This window comes from Chelonoidis abingdonii, chromosome 2 (assembly GCF_003597395.2).
Source record: "Chelonoidis abingdonii isolate Lonesome George chromosome 2, CheloAbing_2.0, whole genome shotgun sequence".
Lineage (NCBI taxonomy): Eukaryota > Metazoa > Chordata > Testudines > Testudinidae > Chelonoidis > Chelonoidis abingdonii.
Genome location: NC_133770.1, coordinates 250,509,991 through 250,532,931, shown reverse-complemented (window position 1 = coordinate 250,532,931; position 22,941 = coordinate 250,509,991).

Genomic DNA, 22,941 nt, shown 5'->3' with positions numbered 1-22,941 from the left:
ATAATATTTAGATAAGTTGGATGTATTCAATATAGCAAAGCCTGATGAAATTCATCCTAGGGTCTTTAAGTAACTAGCTGAAGCAATCTCAGAACCATTAGCAATTATCTTTAAAACTCTGGAAAAGGGGTAAGGTCCCAGAGGAATGGAGAAGGGCAAGCATAGTATCTGTCTTTAACATGGGGAATGGAGAGGACTAGGGAAAGTATAGAGCAATCAGACTAATTTTGATAGCTGGAAAGATACTGGAACAATCAACTACTGAACAATCAATTTGCAAGCATCTAGAGGATCACAGGGTTATAAGGAATAGCCAGTATGGATTTCTCATGAACAAATCATTCCAAACCACCTAATTTCCTTCTTGGATAGTGTTACTGGCCTAGTGGATAAGGGGAAGATGTAGGCATACTACATCTTGATTTTAGTAAGGCTTTTGACATAATTCCACATGATAAGTAAGCTAGGGGAATGCAGTCCAGATGAAGTTAAAAGTTGGGTGCATGACTGGTTGAGAGACCATAGTCAGAGTAATTATCAATGGTTTGCTGTCAAACTGGAAAGTGTATCTAGCAGAGTTCCATGGGGGTCAGTCCTGGCTCTAGTACTATTTAATATTTTCACAATGACTTGGATGATGGAGTGGAGAGTATGCTTATACAATTTTTGTGAATGACACCAAACTGGGAGGGTTTGCAAGCACTTTGGATGATAGGCTTAGAATTCAGAATCACCCTGACCAGTTAGAAAACTGGTCTGAAATGAACAAGATGAAGTTCAATAAAGAAAAGTGTAGTACTTTGCAGTTGTTTATTTGATTTGTTTTCCTAACTATAAAATGGGAAAAAAACTGGCTAGGTGATAGCACTGTGGAAAAGGATCTGGGGTTATAGTGGAACTCAAATTGAAGGAGTAAATGTGATCTATCTGTGAAAAAGACATGTAATCCTGGGGTGTATCAGCAGGAGTATATGTATGTAAGATATAGGAAGTAATTGTCCCTCTCTACTTGGCACTGGAGAGGCCTCAGCTGGAGTACTGTGTCCAGTTCTGGTCACCAAACTTTAAGACGTGGACAAACTTGAGTGAATCCTGAGGAAAGCAACAAAAAAGAAATGATAGTAGTCTATTGGTTGACTGTTGACTCTTCCCCTGAGCCCAAAGGCCCCACTGCACCTGTCCCCAGAGGCATTTCCCTTGGGGTATTACTTCTGGGGTTGAGATTGACACATGACCAGAAACAGGGGATGCCATGTGACCCCTCTAATACCTCCTCCCACCATTCCCTACCAATTGGAGTGTGATTCAGCCTCACAGGACCTCCCCAAGAGTAGGTCTGGCCAATCAGGGAAAGTTCCTGGGTGAGCCATCTGCAAGAAGGTGGTATGATCTCTCTCAGAACTCCTCCCACCACTCTCTATGAATCGGCTTTGATGTCACTTCTGTAGGCCCTCATGGAAGGGAAACATCTACCAATCAGAGTAGATATAGCACAAGTATCTAGGCCGGAACCCTTGATATCTAGAGCTCAGCAGTTGGCTGATCAGCAGCACTACCCCCAGAAGCCTCATTGCTGTATGGCAGAGGCTGTCTTGTTTCAAGAGGCAATTTTTCAGAAATCATGGAAATGCTGAGGGGAAACATAGCCTCCTTCATTAACCATGTGAGAACTACGGAGTTCATTTTAGCCCCGAGGGCACTTGGACACCTTTGGAGAAAGCACTACATCAGCAACAGTTCTGAGGAGGGAGTTGCTGAGGGCAGCCCTTTGGCTCAGTCACTGATGGATATGCCAGAACCTGAACCTAAAACTCAAGCACTTGTGAGACAGATTGATGGTTGTGATGGCCACCCAGCATCCATGTCCAAAGAGGAAGGTTCTTGAGGTTTTCCAAAGAAGAAGTTGCTCAGGTAAACGGACTATAAAAGTGGTGGTACAGCAGATGTACAGCTGTTTCTCAGAAAATCTCTCAACAGCTCAATTACACTTTTCTTGAGATCCTACATGTCAGTAGCCCCGTGAGGGGTAAAAATCAGCTGGTTTTGCTCATGCCTGACCTGAGACACAGATCTCATGAAAAGATCCTGGATAAGAACAAAATGTAAGAATGAACCAGCTTGTACCCCCTCAAACAGCATGTTTTCCTAGAAGCATTATGAATTTTTTAAACAAAAATGCCACCAACAGTGTTTCACATTAAACAGTTACAAGGTCCCCGGTCTGTCACCCGTGGCTGTTACTGCATGCTTTTCTTACATCATCGTAGCAAGGTTTTATATTTTGGCCAGATTTTAAAACTTTATTTTAAACAACTTAGTGCAAAATCACCAGATGGTGATGAATTTTGTGTTAAAAAAAAAAAAGAAGTGAAATCTCAGGTGTGTCTAGGCTCACTCAAAACATGTTTCAACAAGTCCAGATGTGTTTATCTTGCAATGACTTTCATAATCATGTTTCTCAATAACCTCCCACCTATGGGGGTTTAAAGACAACTGCTGTCTGGTGGGAGGTTTTTGTTTGTTTTTACAACAGCCAATTCAGAGGCAGCATATACAGATAGTAATTTTTTTTGAAAAATATAGACATTTTATTTAAAGCTAAGCATTACCATCTTTAAGCATGAAAAACATTACGCACCGAAAAAAGCAACAAAGATTCCTGTGGCACCTTATAGACTAACAGATGTACTGGAGCATAAGCTTTCATGGGTGAATACCCACTTCGTCAGACACAGTGGGTATTCACCCACGAAAGCTTATGCTCCAATACAACTGTTAGTCTATAAGGTGCCACAGGACTCTTTGTTGCTTTTTACAGATCCAGACTAACACGGCTACCCTCTGATATGTTACACACTGAGACAGTTGGGTCTTTTATCCAATTTTTGCTTTTTAAGAAGCAAAAAAATGGATAGTTATATTAAGCAGTGGATTTGGAGAGCCAAATAAAGTTCTTAGGCAGATAGAAGCCTTCAAGCATTCCGAAACATCTGTTGACTGTGTTGTCCATGATGGAAGATGGTACATTCAGCTCGACCATGGCATTCATAAACACATTCCAACCTTTAGGTGTGCAGCTGCTAGGAATGATGTGTGTCTGGGTGAAAACCATGACTATGTTGAGCATGTTAGAACTATTAACCATCAAGCCTTTGTAAACAAAGCCCCTTTATCTTTCCATGGAGAGATGTTTTTTATTTTGGCCCAGTTTATTTAGCAATACTAAAAAGTCTATTCATGTTATTCAACCCCTCTTGAGCAACAGAGTCAGAGTTCTTTGGCAGTCATGCTATGCTCCTAGCAGACGTGCCTGGTCACCTTCCTTCATGAGGGTGGACACTGACCGGCCATTATGCTTATCAGTCTGCCTTATGAGTGTTTGGGTCTCATGGTCAGGTTTGGGCACATTCATCAAGAGCTGGAACAAAGGGCTACCCTTGGCAGCTCCTTCCTCCTCAGAACTGTCACTAATGTTGCACTTTCTCTGCAGGTGACCAAGTACCATCGGTGTTAAAATGAATTCTTTAGTTCTCATGAGGGGTGATGAAGAATGCCATGTTTCCCCTCAACATTCCCATGATTTCAGAATAAAACAGGCTCTTGAAACAAGATGGCCTCTTTCATACAGCAATGGGGCCTCTGGGTGGCTCTACAACTCGCCTATCATTGAGCTCCAGAGACTGAGGGTTCCAGCCTACACCCTCATGCTATTCCTAATCTGATTGATATACATTTCCCTTCTAGAAGAGTCTATCGGTGAAACCCACACCAATTGGTTGAGGGTGGTGGCAGGAGTTTAGAGGTGTCCCATGGCCTCTTTGCAGATGGGTCACCCTGCCTCCAGAACTTGCCCTGATTAGTCAAAGCCCCTCTCATGGAGCTTCTAGGGGGCTGAAAGCCATTCCATTTGGTAGAGAGCGGTGGGAGGAGTTCTTGGAGAGGGTCACATATCACACCTTGCTTCTGTTAATGTGCCAACCTTGACCCCAGAAGTAATACTCTGGGGGAATGGCTTATGGTGGACATGTGGGCAGAAGCTTAAGAGTCAGGGTCAACATTTGATCATAGATCTATAGACTACTAATGATAAAAAGTTTAGTAAAACTGATGCAAAAAGTTTAAAACACTGGGCATGTTAAGTCTTGAGAAAACAAGACTGGGGGAGAGGAAACCTGATAATAGTCTTCAGATATGATAAAGGCTATCATAAAGAGGACAGCGATCAATTGTTCTCCCTGTGCACTGAAGGTAGGACAATAGTAATTGGCTTAATCTTCAGAAAAGGAGATTTAGCCTTAGATATGATGGAAAAACTTTCTAATTATAGTAGTAGATAAGTTCTCAAATAGGCTTCCAAGGGAGTCTGTGGAGTCACTTTAATTGGAATGGGTTCACTGGATTGCATAAACCTAGACCATCCCTGACAGATTGTTTACTTGGTCCTGCCTCAGCCCAAGGGGCTGGACTAAAAGACTTTTCAAAGTTTCTTCAAACCCTATATTTCTATGATGCTATGTAACATCTATAAGATATTTGTAAATTGCCCAACTGACTTGTCTGTTCTCAGGATTACTGTTAGAACACATTCATTTTTCAGAGAACTGAAATATTCAGAACTTTTTCTCTTTGTAGAGAGTCCATTTTTGGTACCCCAGGGAAGAACTGTGTTGGCTGTTCACTGCTGGACTCTTTGTAATTAATGAATATTGTTTTGCTGACTCTGTTCCATTAGCCCACAGCATGTCTTTTTTTACTTACTAGGTAGAAGTGTGTAGTAGCTAGGATTGCATATATTTTAGAGAGTTTCTCTTGTTTTAAAGCTACACTCATGAATTACAGTCCCACCCAATGAGAATTAGTGGCTAGAGAGTATCCTAACCCTATCCTAACCCTGTCTCAGAGGATTATGAAGGGCAAATGGCAGGACCAAAAGGATACAGTATTACCCAAATGACATATGGGGAAAAATGATGTCTCTTTCCTTATTCTTTGACCCAGAGTCTACTGACCAGACACTCTGGCCACCCATGAGGACTGCTTGAGGGGAATCTAAGCTTCAGTGCTCTGGATCCCAGAAGTGTTTTAGGCTCCTGAAGCCTGAATGGAGTCCACCCACTGCCCCAATCTTAGCGTCCAGAGACACTCTTAGGGTACAGACCTATCTGTCACCCCCTCCAAGTGCTGGAACTCATTGTCTAGCTGCCTAGCCCCTCTGATCCTTCAGATCCCCCAGTATTTAAACACACTTCTTGCCCAGAATTCCACCAAAAAGGTATGCAGTTTAAGTCTCTCAGGGGCACTTAGCAGTGGTGAAGCAGTCAATACACATACAATTTGTTCAGTCTAGCATCTGCATACTTTTATCCTTAATCATGGAAGCCACAGAAGAGTACAGGTCACACAAAACAATGAAACATCCTAAATGTGATGTCCCTCCCTAGCTGACCTTCCCTCGGGTGATCATCTGTGTTCCAGTCAGACAGGGTCCCCTGTGCCCATGCCTACCTGCCCCTGCAGCAGCCTCTCTGGACTTAATCACTTACACCGAAAAAATCACGTCACATTGAGGTTGCTTCCAAATCCAACGGACCAGTCATTCACTGCAGATCAAATGGAATCCTAGATCTTACACCAAAGACAATGCCTGTAGTCAATGCTATAATAAATTATCTAGAGGTTTCTTTTTCTAAGTTAATAAATGAGTTATTAAAACAAGGAAACATACACAGAAATGAGTTACCAGCTAAACCTTAAGAGTGACAAAGTTATAGTGATGTGTTAATTCAAAAAATGTCTTTCAGGGCAGGTCTAGGAGGCACTTTCTGGGGCTCTCTGGCTTCAGTTTAGAGTCTCTGGCCTTCCAGAGTTAAAACAATGAAAGATACAGAATTTTTTTCCTTGACTTTATTTCCTTCATTCTGCTTCCAAGCCCACAGGATGAGCTTCCTTGAAAATAGCCATTAACTAATCCTCTGTACTGAAGGCATGAGTCTGACGAAGTGGATATTCACCCATGAAAGCTTATGCTCCAATACATATGTTAGTCTTTAAGGTGCCACAGGACTCATTGTTGCTTTTTACAGATCCAGAATAACACAGCTACCCCTCTGATACTCTGTACTGCAATGATTCTTGATGTCCCATCTGATTTTGATAGTATTTCTAGAAGGGGAGGGGAGGGAATGATTCCCATGCCTGAGTTCACAATGAACATTTTCAAAGTTATAAAGCAAAACTTACATATTTCCTTATAGCATGGAATACAGACATTACAAGTAAAATTAATGCATGCAGCCACTTACAAGAAGTTCAGAGTCTAAACACTAAGTACATTTTTATAAGACTGATACCTACAGTAGAACCTCAAGATTATGAACACCAGAATTACGAACTGACCAGTTAACCACATACCTCATTTGGAACAGGAAGTACGCAATCTGGGAGCAGCAGAGACAAACTAAAGAACCAAGTTCAGTACTCAGGTATCAGAGGGGTAGCCGTGTTAGTCTGGATCTGTAAAAGCAGCAGAGAATCCTGTGGCACCTTATAGACTAACAGATGTTTGAAGCATGAGCTTTCGTGGGTGAATACCCTCTTCGTCAAATGCAAGTGGGTATTCACCCACGAAAGCTCATGCTCCAAAACTTCTGTTAGTCTATAAGGTGCCACAGGATTCTCTGCTCCAAGTACAGTACTGTGTTAAAACGTAAACTATTAAAAAAATACAAGAAACCAGCATTTTTCTTCAGCATAGTAAAGTTTGAAAGCTGTATTAAGTCAATATTCAGTTGTAAACTTTTGAAAGAACAACCATTATGTTTTGTTCAGAGTTATGAACAACTTCCATTTCCATAACTCTTGAGCAAAAAAAAAAAACCCAACTCAGGCGAGCTGGTCTGTCTCCAGCTACAAGGTTGTTAGTTCTTATCTAATGTCTGCAGCCTGGGCAAGAACAGGCATCTGGCCTGCCAGAATCACAATGGTTTCTAGCTAATACATAGGAAGTGTCTATCATTTGAGCTACGAGCAAAAGATCCAGTCCCCTTTTTACTTCTGTATCATCCGTGCCTTTACAATATTTTACCTTCTCATCTTCCACCCTGCATCCAATGTTCAGCAGATGCCACAGCTGGAGCCATATGTAGCCAGTTTAAATTGGTATAAAACACACTATTTTCTGGTTCCTTGATGTGTTAATTACACCTCAGACTCCAACTCCCTAACACATATTGACTCCCACTGCCTGATATGTAACTTTTAACACCATGCACATCACTTCTAACTTTACCCCCCCTCGCTATGTATCTTTTCCCTGGCTGTGGCTTGTAGTTTTTTAAATATATAGTCACAGGAAATGGTGTTACTTAGAAGAGTTAATTTAGAGAATGAGCGGGAAGTCAAAATGGTTATATTCATGGAATCAGACTTTTAGCTAATCCTGAAGATAACTTTGGATTTCACTTGTGCACAATCTTTTCTAAAGAGTAGGACTGAGTTTATGTCATATAAGAAGCATATCTGGGCCAGAGTCTCCAGTCTGCTACGTTTACTGTGTCACAAGGAAATTTAAAAATGACTGGGATTATTCCAGGAGAATTCCTCCCTCATAAGGAGAGGCAGGGAGGTTGTCAGGAGCAGAGATGGATGAGAAAGTAAGTGAGCAAAGCTCAGTTTTACCCGATTCTCCAAGAATGAAACGTCTGTGAAAGACCTTATGGCAGCAACACAAATTGAGTCAAAGTTGCATGAGAGCAATTCTAACCTACTCCAGGGCTGGGTGACAAAGAATCAGGGAGCTGTGGTGAGCTCTTCATCAGTATCCATTTTCTGCAGAGAAGCCTGAACCTAAATGGGCTTGATCCTCCACTGAGCTGGAGCAGAGTTCAGGTACAGTGAAGAAGTAATCCCATTCAGGTTCAATAGGTACAGGAGTCTTCTCTTCTGCTTCGTCTCTGATTGGTCAATAATCGACCCTTCAGCAAGTCCATTGATGCATATCCGTATAATTGGTTATAAAACTGCATACACATACCTTCAGTACACAGCAGCGGTTTATATAATCAAATCTCTCCTGTTTAACTTTCTAAAAATGTTGTGCACTGCAAGGAATAAAGACTAGTCTGTGGTGTTGTGTACCATATACTTCAACACCTAGGCACACCGGAAAAAAAGTTTATTATTATGGCACATCATTCTTACCTTTGGATTCTCATGCTTTAGTCAATCTGTATAACAAAGCCTTAATGCTACTTAAGTGCAGTTTTGTTTGTGATAAAGTACAGAAACAAAATGATGCATTGTATGACTTAGTTTTGTAGACAAAATGTCAGTTTTGATTTAATCCTTTTTTTGAAGCCACACTTGGCTAAGCAAACAGAATATTTCAGCAAATGCCAAAACTAACCTTTCAGCAAAGTAATAAAAGCTGCAGATAAAAACATGTAGTTTTGCAGTTGCCTGGGAGCAATATAAGTGTCACATGCAGCATGACTTTAATATTCTTTTCTTCGCCTTTTGTCTACAAAATTGAATACCAGTGAATTGCTAATACAGGGGCCTAGTCTGTTCAGAATGTGTACAAATTTATGTGCATAATTTCCTGAGTATTGAGACGACAGGCCTCATAGTATGTAATGAGAGGGGTATACTACTGCAAAATGCAATTTCCTTTTGGCCTTAAATGTACTCTAAATATGAAAATTAGCTTGAAAACTACAGGGCAGATTTTGCACTGCATTTCCAGAGAAGCACAGTACAGGCAGCCCAAAAGGGGCACAGAACCCTCAAGCTACTCTAGCTTATGGAGACTCCTTACAGCTCCCCATCCAGAAGCTCCAGAGTGCTATGGGCTTGAGTCCTTCTGTCCTGATCATCCCCCAGCACACTTTCTCCATCAGACCCCGTGATAGGGGTTCAGTGTAGAACCTATGTTAGCCCTATGCTGCTCCTTCATCATGAGAAGACTTCACCCTTGTTCTATTGTGGAGCTTCCTCCCACTATAGTAGCAGGAATCAGCCCCTCTGAGCTCTATCTTGTGAGGTGTTTGAGTCTTTTCTGGTTTACTAGCATGTTCAATTCTGTGGTGTTTGAGGAAGCTCAGCATTGCAGGTTCAGGCCCTATAGTAATATCCAAAAGGAGTTTGAGAAAAAATAGCATATAAAAAGGTAAGTGATTAACAAATGACTATAAGAAACTAATTACTAATACATGTGTTTTCCATATACAGTATTGAGGAAATATTTTAAAGTCCCATGATACTCTCTGCTTTTGTGAGTAGAGCTGAGCAATGGCTCAAACTATCCTGTGTGGGTAGGCTCCACAGCACTTTCCTTTTAACATGAGAAGTTCTGCCAAATGTGCTCCACAGTTCTGAATGGACAGTCTGAGAATGAGAGGGGGAGAACCTGGGGAGATGCTTCTCACTGACACCATCACCCCACCAGATGCACAGAGCAATTCAGGGCTAACCATGCAGGAAAACCTATCCCTCAAGATAAGACAAATTCCGGACAAATTCCAGAGTTAGTAACCCTCAGGGGAGCTCTTAGCAGGAGGGCTCTGCCATGGAGCTAGGATTCCAAAAAGCATGGCAGCAGCATGGGGTTTCTTTGAATAAATAGCACTTCCCACTATCACTGGTTTGGGGGTAAACTCTGCTCCTTTGGTATTGGGAAAATCCTGTACACTCATATTCAGAAAGTCACTAACCCTGGAATTTCATCCCACTGAAAGTATGAGTGCAGAACTAGTAGGTTAAAAAATAAATCTGTGTAATGGATTTGTTGAAACATTTTAAAAATGGTGTCAGTGAATCTTAGTTTTAATTGACTATGGAGCATTAAGAATGGGGAAAAGAGACTGTAATTTAAACAAACACAACTTTCAAGCACAATTTTCTGCTTCTGCCTCCACATTGCTGATAATAAGGTGTGCACGTTAAAGAAATCCCTCTTCATATTTCAATCTTTCTTCTAAGTGACTCATGACAAAAGGTCCCAGGTATTTCAACCATTCCTGCAGTAGCAAATTGTGAGAGATGCATGAGAAAACTTGTTTATCAACATTTGTAGTATCTTTATTCATCTGCAGCTCTAATAAAGTATCTGTACATGGAAAGAAGACGGTATCCCATTGAAATTATTGCTTACTTTTTGGATTAGTAAAATTAATTTTCTATATAAGATTCCAGAAAATGTATATGTAAGAGTTTTGTCATACATTCAAGCACATTTTCTTTCTCCCCCTTTTCTCTTCCATTATTAATTCACTCACGTGTGCTTGATGACATACACACTTTGAGGAAGACAGACACTCACTCAAGTTATCTAATGTTACTCCAAGTGCAGTAGAGACATGTGATGCATTCATATGTTTAGCCATGGTCCTCCAGTCCATCTCCTCCATTCTCACTAGCCACATAGTTAAGGAAAATACTTTCAAAAAGGTATAACAAATTATCACAAACCCTTAAAGTTGGGATAGCTGGCTGGCACAACATAAACTAGGGGTCAGGGAACGGAGAGAACAAAGATCCAGGTAGTGCACTGATTCATACTTCCTTTGGGCAAGTCCCTGTGAAGCTGAGAGTAGAAGCTGAAGCTGTCATTCTTCTACAGAACCCCAAAGAAGGACTGATATGAGGTGGTGACTCAAACTGGACATACCATATAAAAAGATATGTGACCGACAGTTTGTAAATTATACGCTTGTCAGGACAAGAACCATCTCTATTTCTTTGTGCAACACCAGGCAAGATGGGGCAAAATCTTGACTGGTGCTACTGGGTGTTTTTACTTAATATTTATCTTGTGACAACAGCAAATGCAGAATACAAAAAGGAATGTAACCTGGTGTCATGTTTTGCTTTAATTCAGTCATAGATTTTGAAATAAAAATTACAAAGTTCAAAATTGCATGATTTGCATCACAAATCACAGTTCAGAAAAGCGTTTCCCTGTGATATTCCCCCCTCCCCGAATGTCTACAGTCTATCAGCTTCCTAGATTTCCACTGTACTGTCTTTGGTTAGTCTTCCCCTCCTTGCACCCAACAGATGACTGCAAACCAGGTTTCTCTTCTCTGATTAATGCATTGTGAATATTAAGTTACTCCACTATCCATGCGGCTGCTGCTTTGCAGTCCAGCCTACTGGCTAAACAGCTCTGATTGCAACAAGGGTTGTGCAACTAACTTGGCACTGTTTGGGAAACAAATCACATTTTGGCTAGAATCATGAAAATTAAATAAGGTAGTGATTTTACAGCAAATTGCAAAAAGCAATTTACATTTGTCTCTTTCCATGAGCCTCTTTCCCCTGCTGAATTGTCAGAAATTGTTCTTCATTTGCCTTTCTATATGGAACAAATTCTGAGGCCCTTTTTCAGATTGTTATTATCTGTATTGTGGTAGCATCTAGGATCCCACATCATGGCTAAGAGCACTACTGTAGTAGTCACTAAATTCCTCAGCACCAAAGAATTTACAATCTGAGGAATTTTTTGTTTGTTTGTTTGGTTTTCCTTATTGAAACACTTCTGAGACTTCACTGGTAGTTTGCTTGGACAAGAGCTGAGGCCATACCCTGTGGTTGAGTAAGGACCACAGCATCTGGCCTGTGATTACAGCTATTGTTCTTGCAGTTCAACTCTAGTGGTTATAGTAGAAAGAGAGCCTGAGACGTAAGGCCTTGTATGAGAAGTCTAGTGTGAGGCCTAAGGCCTGAACTAAAGTAGTGGTCAAGCAAAGAAGCAAAGCTAGCAGAAGTCAGGCTCTACCTGCTTGCAAGCTCATATAACCTGACAAGAACAGGGCTGGTATTGCAAAAAACCACACACATTCCTGAGAAAGGCTAGGCATAGGACAGTTACACAAACACATTGCAGAAAGATGGTACCAGAACACCCCAATACCAAGTATGGTACAAACATTCCCCTTCCTAAAAGTAACACATTGACCCCTCCTAAAGATAAGATCAGGATACCAGTGTTATTGATACAGATATTTTGATCAAATCAACATGTACAAAGTAATGGATGGTAAGAACCAACATCAAAGGGCAGTAACTAACCACATCAGAGGGGCAATATGTAACTTGTTTGTACTGGTGTATAAAATGGCATCTCAAAAGAAGTGTCTTTGACCAGCCAAGTGGGGAATGGAAAGTGCCACCATTCACTGAGCTGCGTCCATTGTCACAGGCATACATGTCGTAGTATCCTCGTAGAGTCTGCTAGGCGCTATTGCCATGCTTTGCCGAGAATAAACCTGGCCAGGTGCCTTTGTACTTCAATGGATCTTGTGCTCATTGGGCAGTTTGCTCAAGGTCTGATGTGCCAGCTACCTGCACAGAGCTGGGATAGATACAGAGGAGCCAAACATCTGACAACAGTGGTTACTGATTTACAACTAACACTGAGGATGATGTTATGTGAATGCTTGATGGGGGAGGCTACTAAGAACCTCCCTTCTCATTTCTACCCTCCCTCACCAGGAGGCAGACAAACTTTCAGTTCAGGCACTCTCCTGAAGGCCTGCTCCCTACTACCATACTCCTTGCCCCTTCCCCTAGGGGAGTTAATTACCCCAAGGGGAAAGAAACATAAGCATTGCCATACTGGATCAGATTAATGGTCCATCTGGTTGAATATCCTCTCCGGAAAGGGCTACCATCAGCTGCTCCCCAGAAAGCAGCAAGAAGTCCTACCTTAAGCTCATAGGGACTACTATTTAAGTATGAATATACCTGTTATCCAGATAAAAGTCCAATCTTTTTTTAATCCTACTAAGCTCATAGCTTCAATAGCAGTGTGATAATGAGTTCCACAGGCTAATTAAGCCTAATATACCAAAGATTTCCCCTTCCCTCTGTTCTGAACTTTCAGTGCTATGATTACCTGCCACAATTTCAAGACTGCAATTTGAGTACTCCAGAATTTAAAATTTTTATATGTGATCATTCGTATTTCTGGTAGTTTGCATATGATAAACTCCATATCATTACTCAGTAATCTGTGTTGTTGTTGGTAGTCCATTGCTGACCATGAGAACAATATTGTCTTAATTCTCATCTATGGCTCTGCATACACCTTTGAAATCTGAACCCTGATGCACGGAGTCAGTTGCACTGAGGGCATGGAAAGTCCTTATCTATGATGTTCGATGATGCAGCTCTGTGGCACCTTTTAGCTTGTGTGCAGCCTGGAGAGAATTTCATCAATCCCACTTGAACTTGTTGCATGATGTTCTTGTCAGAAACTGCCAGAGAGTCCTTTTCTGAGCCATTTGCTCAAGTTCTTTGACGTTGATGTCAGTTCACTGGAGACAGTTCTTCAGGTTATCTTTGAAGCACTCATACAGACAAGTCTTCTTTCTTTTGCCCTTCCTCAGCTCCCAATACAAGACCTGTTTTGGGAGATGATGGTCTTCCATTCTGATGACATATCTGATCCACCTAAGCACTTGTTTACACTTACCAGGGGATCAACATGCGGCAATCGATGCATCAGTGGTGGATTTAGTGGGTCCAGTGAAGACCTGCTAAATCAACTGCATATAGTTCTCCCATCGACTCCTGTACTCCACTAGGGAAGTCAACAGGAGAGTGTCTCCCATCAACATATCGAAGTGTGGACCTCGCGGTAAGAAGATCTAAGTACATTGATTTCAGCTATGTTATTCACATAGCTGAAGTTGCCTAACTTAGATCGATCTTCCCCTATAGTGTACTCTCGATAGCATTTCCTCAATGCTCGTTGTGTTTGCTCTCTCAAGGACCTTAATATTGGTCACTCTGTCCCGCCAGCAAATGCTCATTATTGAGTGGAGGGAGTGCATGTGAAATTACTCAAGCTGCTTAATGTGCCATCTGTAAAGAGTCCATGTCCCACATCCATACAGGAAAGAAGTTAAGACCACTGCCATGTAGATCATTAATTTGGTAGAGAGACAAATGTGTTGGTTAAGGACTTTTATTTGAAGTCGGCCAAGAGCCGGACTGGCTTCACTGATTCTGGAGGCAATTTCCTTATCAAGGGAACCATCACTCAAGATTGTGCTGTCCAAATGCGTGAACTGATCCACAGTTTTCAGCTGTGTGCTGTGGATGAAGATGGGTGGCACTGGTTGGAACAAGACCTCTGTCTTCTGGAGACTGATGGTGAGGCCATAGAGCTGAGAAACTTCAGAAAATCTATCATCTATGACCTGAAGGTTGATAATCGGTAATGGGTTTCTAATAGTAACCATTGCCTTTTTTGAAATTCAAAAGTACTATAATTTGGAAGCGTTGTAAGTGTTAATCAATATCGATGGTCGACTAGAACCATTTAGCTTAATCGGTTCATATAACAGTATGACAGAAAAGGTATTGAAGATCATGTGCTGAAGACAGTTAATGCAACACTGCCAGGGGAGGAGAAAAAGGGAGGTGAGAGGGCAAATCAAAAATGTACCAGGTATGAAAGAAGGGTCATAAATTAGTACCATTGTTCTTTATGCAAATGTCGTTGTGCTAATGGATTTCATTATTTCAGGGCAATGTAAATGTAATCTATTTAGACAGATTTTTCTAGGAGTAGAGGTTGAATATATATTAGGAAGGAGGGAAGTTTACTTGGATAAACAGGGTCTTTAATAATTTTATGATTACATACTGTATAATTAGACAGAAGTACAGAGTTCAGGAAAGTTGCTTTAATAATATTGTAAGATGCATTACACATCTGTTCTAAAGTCTTACAGCAATCATAATAGACATGGCATATTAATTTGGTGACCTTTCACAGATGGTCCAAAACTGGGACCTTTTGTCCAATCCTACTTCCCTCCCTGATTTTGGCAGAAAGACCCAAAGAATTGTGAGTTGTTTCCAAACCACCCTCAATTAATGTTTTTCAAAACAGGAAATGGATATTTGTTTTGTAGAAAACAATCACCTGTGGTAAGTTTAGTTTGCCACTGCCAAACAAATCAAAGAAAGGTGAGACACATCCCCACTGTGAATGATACAGTAGATCGGTGGTTCTTAACCTTTACTGCAGCCTGCACCCCTTTGATTCTTAAAATATGTTCTTGCACCCCTTATCAAAAATCAAAATATGCTCTTGTTCCCCTTAAACTTAAAAAAGTATGTTCTTGTATCCCTTAAACCTAGACATATTTTTGTTTGTATTTTACAGTAATCATTAAAAAATGTATAACGTTAATAAATACATAGGTTTGATGAAACAAAGTAGTTGTACTTAAGTGCTTGTGCTTAATTTGTGTTTTCAATGATTTACCTTCTACAAAAATCTGGTATGTCTTGCACCTCCAGAGAGGGCATCTCGTGCATGCACCCCAGGTTAAGAACCACTGCATTAGACTAATAAGAACCTCTATTTCTTCAAGTTATACTTCGGTGAAAGCTACCACCAGTTAAAGTTCAATACAAAAGCCATCTTTTTTATTACCCCCATTCTCTGAAAAAAAAAATATTCCTTTAAAATAATAGTAGCAATAATAAAAAAATGGTGGGTTGTGGGATCAGAGAGAAATAGAAGCCATAACTGGCCTCCCTTCAAAGTACCCTGTTTATTATTACATGGGAATCCAGGGAGATTCTCTTAAGCCTGGTAAATATGAACACTAAAAATAGGCTTTTAATTTTGTGGCAGCAAAATCCCTAATTGATGTTACCCATGTTTTTAAGACACACCAAATCGTCTTGTGTGGTATTATAACGGGGGCCTAGCAGTCCTACTTTAATTATTAGCCTAACTAGTGAAAAAATGGTAAAGGTTCATGAATTGTTACAATGATCTGTTATTCACAGCCAAGAAAAGATGTGAAGAGACAGAAAGACTGACCTAATTTAAACAGAAAGGGACTGCTGATACCATTCAGGGACTGTTTTAAGATTATGACTGGTAAAGAAGAGGAGTAGAGGATTAAAAATTAATTAACCCAAACAGGTGTGTCAGAAATTAGGCCTAATTGGTGGACAAAATAATGAAAGGATGGGTTATTCCTCCCATTGCCTTTTTTTTTTTTTTAAGGACCAGAAAAAGACTTTGGGGGAGGATTGTTGCGACGACACCAAACATGGATACTTCTCTGGGGATGCTTGATCGTCATCACTGGACCAGTGAGGATCCCAATCTGATACATGTGTGATCCTGCTCTGTTTTCCACTCTCTCATGTGCTCCTTTCTGTCCCTTTCCCCCATCTTCTTCCTATCTAGTCAGTCAGTCTCACACACACTCCTGCTCTTCCTGATCCTGCACTGGATGGAACCAGCATGGTGTGTGATGAGACAGCCCCTCCAGCTATGCTTGGACTGAAAATCACTAGTGCAGGAGACAGACCTGAGCGGACCAACCAGATTATGCCCCTGACTGGGGAGACCAGCCAGGGGACAGAGCAACAGTTGTTGCAGCCAACATGTCATCTCTTCCTTCTATGTCTGTCTTTTGTCTGAAGCAGGAAAGTGACTATTATTCCCAGCTCAGAATTCAACAACAGAACTAACCCTTTTCTTCCCCATCAAGAAGGACTATTTGAATGAATAAGAGACTTTAACCAATATTCACTGCTTCCAAAAAGGGACTTTGACAGATTTTCATTAAGCTTATTTTACATAAATCAATTTCTGTTTCAATACTCTTTTCCTCATCTTCTTTTCCTTTTGTGTGATTCAATCAATACATTTCTAACCTTTGGCATGAATTTTATAGAGTTTGCCATTATATTAAGCAGGCTGAGGTCTCTGTTTAAAACTGTTTAATGTTGGACAGTAATGGGGTCATGGTAACACCTTTGAGTCTTTGGGTCTTGTGATAGGGGGCACTTACCTCTGAGTACCTCCTAGCAGATGGGTGTGGTACTGCAATCTTTTTCCTGCTTCTGGTACCCCCCTAGGTTGCCAACCTTGCAAGGAAGCTCTCCAGTGGCTCAGCCCCCAGCCAAGTCACACAGTCAAAAGAGAACCCTTTCCAGGTAGCAAAAAGTTCAATAAACAATCTGCACTCCTCTGGGTCTTCAGCCCCATCTCTGGGGCCTTAGAAGCCAGTACTTTTCTTTCTGGCTTCTTCATGCTCCTTCTTGGGGCTTACACTGCTTCTCCAGTGCGGGGAAACCAGGCCTGCCCATTACTCCAGGTCCCAACCAGGGGCCCTACAAACAGCAGACATGCTTCCTTTAATTAGTAACCACTGCCTTCCCTGCACCTCTTTCCATCTGTTACCTTTACCTTCTTCCAGTTACCTTAGGGTTAGAGTCTTCAGGTCCTCCCTCTCGTAGGTCCAGTAAATGCAGCCAGTCAAGCTCATTTGGCCAGAACACAGCCCCCTGCTGATCCCTCTAGTCCCAGCTAGCAACTGACCTGCTCATCCCCTTCAGACGCTTTTATCGGAGCCTGCTGGGCTCTGATTGGCTGCTTCCATGAGGCTTCTCTAGACAGGCCTGGAGGCCCCACCTCCTCCTTTCCTTCCTGGGACAAGAATGTAGTATGATTGCAGGGCCTCCAGCAGGGGGGCCACAGAGGGCCAGGTATACCATATTACAGGCCCTTTATTCCATCTAATACAACAGTGGCCAGCTCAACAGGTTATAATCGGAATATTACAAATCAATTTCCTAATACACATAGTATGTCTCATTTCATTAATCAAAATAATTTCTTTGTTCTAGTCAGTAACATTAAAATAAAAAATGCCCCTGTTCCTTATGTATTGTGCAACTGGCTTGTTTTAAACTGTTGCTCATTTTTCACAAACTCCTTCCTTCCCATCTCTTTCCTATTACATATATTTTCTCCTGTTAATCTATTTTTAATTTTGAGTTTCTTATTGCTTTGCCTTTTCCAATATTTTAGATCTTTTAATTTGCATTTTATTTTCTCATCCTGTTTCCCCCCTTTCCCTATACCTTTTCCTTTCTCTCACACACTCTATAAGTCCAAAGGAGGAGTGTCAAGGGTCCCTATCTTTCTCCTTTCCTCTTCTACTGATTCTCTTCCTATCTGTTGTTCACCAAATCATCCTTTCCTCTGTCTTAGACTCCTTTCCATTAATCTCTGTAAATTCTCCATATCTCTTCTCCACGCTCACATAGATACATGAAAGAAAAGACTGATTACAGTAGGGATATCCAGTCCACCCATCTGCCAATGTATAGCTCTCCCTCCAGTGCATTTTCAAGTGTTTTTTTTCCAGTCCGACTTCAAATTTCTCACATGATTAGGGCTCTATCATTTCCTTTGGGAAAGTGTTCCACAACATGATAGATATCAGTGTCAGGAGTCCCCCTCCCAGGATGATCAGCCTAAACTTCCTCCAATCTTCTGTTGCCTCTTCACTTATGTATGATTTTTGAAAGAAAGTATAAAAAGTGCTACAATACATCATTAACTGCTTAAAGTCAAAGTCTACCTTCTCATCCAGTGGTTGTAGAGTGCCTTGTTGCAGCAGAACCAGTTAAGGTTTGGGGACATGGTGAGATACAAGAGATAGGAAGAAAGAGTCTAGATGTTGGTGGATATTCTTTCTGTAGTGCAGATCCCAGGTGTACAGGAGACCAGGTATGGTATGGGGCACAGAGCAGATTTGTATATGCTGAAATTGTCCAAGTATTCCATTATCTGCTCTTTTACAATGAATTCCTTACCTCCTAAGGAACTAATCCTGCTCCCCTCATACATAAGTACAGTGGAATTGATATGGTACCACTGAACTAAGAGCGAGGAGGGGAAATCATTGAGAGACCAGACAGAAGGTTTCCATTGTAATTCTCATTACATAGTACAAGCAGGGCAAGTATAAGGCCGAATCATAGCCAACGGTCCATGACCATGCAGATCCACCGGCAACACACCATACTAGTGTAGTTGAACCCTGTTTGATACAAGATTTTTAACTATTTTCAGCCATTCTTATTTATTCATCAATTAATGATTCAGATTTTCCTCAGGATTCTTTCTGCCTTCCCTGGTTATAGGCTCTAACATTGCTTTTGGCATCTGTTCTCTCACATTCTTTTGTGAACTCTAAGGGAAAAAATAATTTTTGTGAGCAATATCTTGTCTACCTTCACCATCAATTAATTATTCTTGCCATATTTTAGAGGTCCCCACTTTTTTTGTTGCTCTTTATATAGTGGGGAGGATGATTATTTATCTTGACCTCTCCTGCAGGCTTATATTTAGGGTACGTCTAGACTACCCGCCATATCGGTGGGTAGTAATCGATTTATTGGGGATCGATATACCGCATCTCATCTAGACGTGATATATCAATCCCTGAAAGAGCTCCTGTCGACTCCGGAACTCCATCAGCGCGAACGGCGGTAGCGGAGTCGACAGAGGGAGCTGCGGAAATCAATCCCACGCTGTGAGGACGAGAGGTAAATCGATCTAAGATACTTCGACTTCAGCTACACTATTCACGTAGCTGAATTGCATATCTTAGATCGATCCTCCCCCTAGCGTAGACCAGCCCTAAGATGATGTTTTAAAAAAGTTAACAGTACAGAGTTTAAGCACAGAAGTTTCTGGTTATCAGGGAATAATGTACAGATTATCACGGGGTGCAAAGTTCGGTTGAAGATTGGGTGGTGTAAGGAATAAATAATCTGCACTATCCCCGATTGGGGATAAAAGGTTGACAGGTCAAAGTACAGTCATTGAGATATGAAGGTATGATGTCTCCTGCAGGCTTATATTTACTACATGTGCTTCTCTTACCACTCTGTTTACCCTTTCTCCTTTCTTAGCTTTGTTTTGTAATCTTTCCTCTTCTCCCCAGCCCTATCAGATGCATTACACATCTCACACTATAGCCGCTGATTTGAGTTTGCATTTCATTTGTTTAACATATTGTGACCTTTATTTAATCACTTTTCACTTTTTATTTGATGCCATTTATAGTCTCTTCTAGATATACAAAGACTTATCTTTGAACCTTTCCATTTCCTTTTCTTCCATGAATTTATCTAATTTATTTTCACCCATCATTTCGTGCATTCTTCAAAAAGTCATTCTCCTAAAATCTAGTAGAGGGTAGAGGAAAATGAAATGCAGGAAATTTTGGATTAAATCAGATCTGATAAATGAAGGAAGAGAGAACAGTATTATGCTTTGTGCAAAAGCACACTGAAGTCATATTTATTGTCTAATTCCCTCCTGAACATATTGTGCAAGGGAGCAACTACAATGTGTCAACAAATGTATTGATTAATTCATTCCTCCAAATGCATGTGCCCATCTTTATTTCCAGGTAGCTGAAATCTCCTCTTTTGATTAATGATGACTTATCTCTATAGGCTTGAAGACTAGCTATTCCAGACATTTGAAGGGGCCCCCTTCTCTTCCTATCTGCCCTCCTCTATTTACACATTCCCTGCTTCTGCTCAGCAAATAGAGGTGAGCAGGTAGGAAGCCAGCAATATTCTTTGGGAATTGTCGAGGTTTTTTCTCCACTTTGAACTTTAGCATCCAAAAAGTGGGGACCTGCATGGACTCTTCTAAGCTTAATTCCTAGCTTAGATCTGACAACGCTGCCACCAGCCAAAAATATAGTGTTTGGCACACTTCCTGTTCCCCCCAAACCTTCCCTGGGGAACCCAAGACCCAAACCCCTTGGGTCTTAAAACAAGGAGAAATAAACCATTCCCCCTTCTTTCCCCCCTCCCGACTTTCTCCTCCCTGGGTTGCCTTGGGAAGCTATAAAGATCCAAACCCCTTGGATCTTAAAACAAAGAGGAATTAACCATTCCCTTCCTCCTTTTCCCCCCACCAATCCCTGGTGAGTTCAGACCCAATCCCCTTGGGTCTTAAAACAAGGGAAAAATTACTCAGGTTCTTAAAAAAGACAGCTTTTAATAAAAGAAAGAAAAAGTAAAAATTATCTCTGTAAAATCAAGATGTAAAATGCTTTACAGGGTATTCAGAGTCATATAGCCTAGAGGACCCCCCCCTTAGCCTGAGATTTAAAGATTTAAACATGAGAGACGATTCAGAAAGACTGGAGAGAACCTGAGTGTACATCTGGCCCTCTTAGCCGCAAGAGCAAACAACGAACAAAACAAACAGCACAAACAAACACTTCCTCCACCAAGATTTGAAAATATCTTGCCCCACATTGGTCCTCTGGTCAGGAGTCAGCCAGGTCACTGAGCTTCTTAACCCTTTACAGTAAAAGAGACATTAACCTTAACCATCTGTTTATGACAGGAATGCATCCCTCTTTGTGCCACAGCCCTGTTCAGGAGGTAAGAGCCCCACTCAGCCCACACTAGGAGCACTCCAAAACTACGCTCTCAGGACTCTCTTCCTTGTACACTGTGCCTCCCATAACCTCCCACCAGTGGACTGTTCAGAGATATGGCTTTCACTTTCACTTACTGTCATAGTATTAATCCTCAATTGAACATTAGAGTTCAAATATGAAGTACTAACATGAAGTTCTCTAAGCTAATCTCCAGCTTAGATCTGATAGGCTGCCACCAGATCAGGAATTGCTAGGGCCTGATCCCCCTTTCCCTCTTCTGGTGTCCCCAACCCTCCTTGGTGGACACCAGATTCCAAATCCCTGGGATGCTAAAGCAGGGGAGAAAACCCCTTCCCTCCTCCTTCCCAGGCTTGCCTCTTGTCTAGCCTGCAAGTATCAAGAACCAGTTCTCTCTGCTTCCCAGAGATAAGCGTTCTCTGCCCTCAGGACAATTGAGATGCAAAATACCAACAGGCGCTTTGCCTTTTCCGTGCCTGCCTTCCGTGAGGGAGACAGGTACCTGATACAGAGGTTCACTCTCTGCCTTACTAGAAAAGAACTTTCACAAGGTTTAAAAAGAAAACTTTATAGAAAAAAAGAAAGAAAATATAAAACAATAATCTTGCATTAAGAAACTCAATACAGGCTCTTGCTTATAAGAAAATATGAAGAAACAGTCTGATTTAAAAGATAGCCCGATTAACCAGTCCAACCAATCCACCATGTAAATACAACCCAAGCTCCTCATAGCCGAATTGCTTCGGGTTCCTTTGTACTCACAGATGTGTAGGAGAAACTTGGAGATAAGATGCAGTTAGGAGAAAGCTTGTTAACTCACAGCCGAGAAAACAACAAAGACACAGCCATCCACATCTATTCGTACAACACAAAGCCTCATAGCCGAATGGCTTTGCTGTTCCTTTGTCCTCACAGATGTTTAGTATAATATTTGAAATAAAAAGGAGTTAGGAGGAAACCTTGTTTACCACAGCCGAGAAAACAAAAAAGACCCAAGCATACAAATTCCCGCCCCTGACTTAAACAATCCAATTCTCTGATTGGTCCTCTGGTCAGGTGTTTGGTTACCCTTTCCAGGTAAAAGAAACTTAACCCTTACCTTACCTATCTTTTATGACACTTACAGAACCTCTTCATGGAAGAATTTCCACACATCCTTATCTAAATGGATCACAAATTGACATCCCCAAGCCATCAATTACTGATGATGAAGAACCAAGGAATAATCAGGTTAGAGTTCACTTGGTTTGCAATTTTCACATTTAAATAATTTGTTCATGTAGCATAACTGCACCTAAACTATTTGGGAATATGTCCTGTCTTGACCAATAGCTGTTACATTTATGGAGCAGCATGCATGAACTCTACTTCTTCAAGTTGTAAAACATCTCAGGTCTACAGAAAGATCATCCATATCTGACAGACAAAACAGGATGTGCTTCAGGACATGCACTTTGAGACTCGGAGCACCAAGAGTCCACTCTGTGAGACGTTCTGTGCTAAAGTCACACAGCATACTATCTACCTTCAAACAGCCAATCACTTGTACTGGGGACACTGGCACTGTGGAGCGATACTGGGTCAATGTCACCTGCTATACAGGACTGATGTGAAAAAGGGGTAGTGGCCTCTTTAAGAGTCTCCCTTTTCCTTGGGCTGAGCACAAAAATAAGAACAT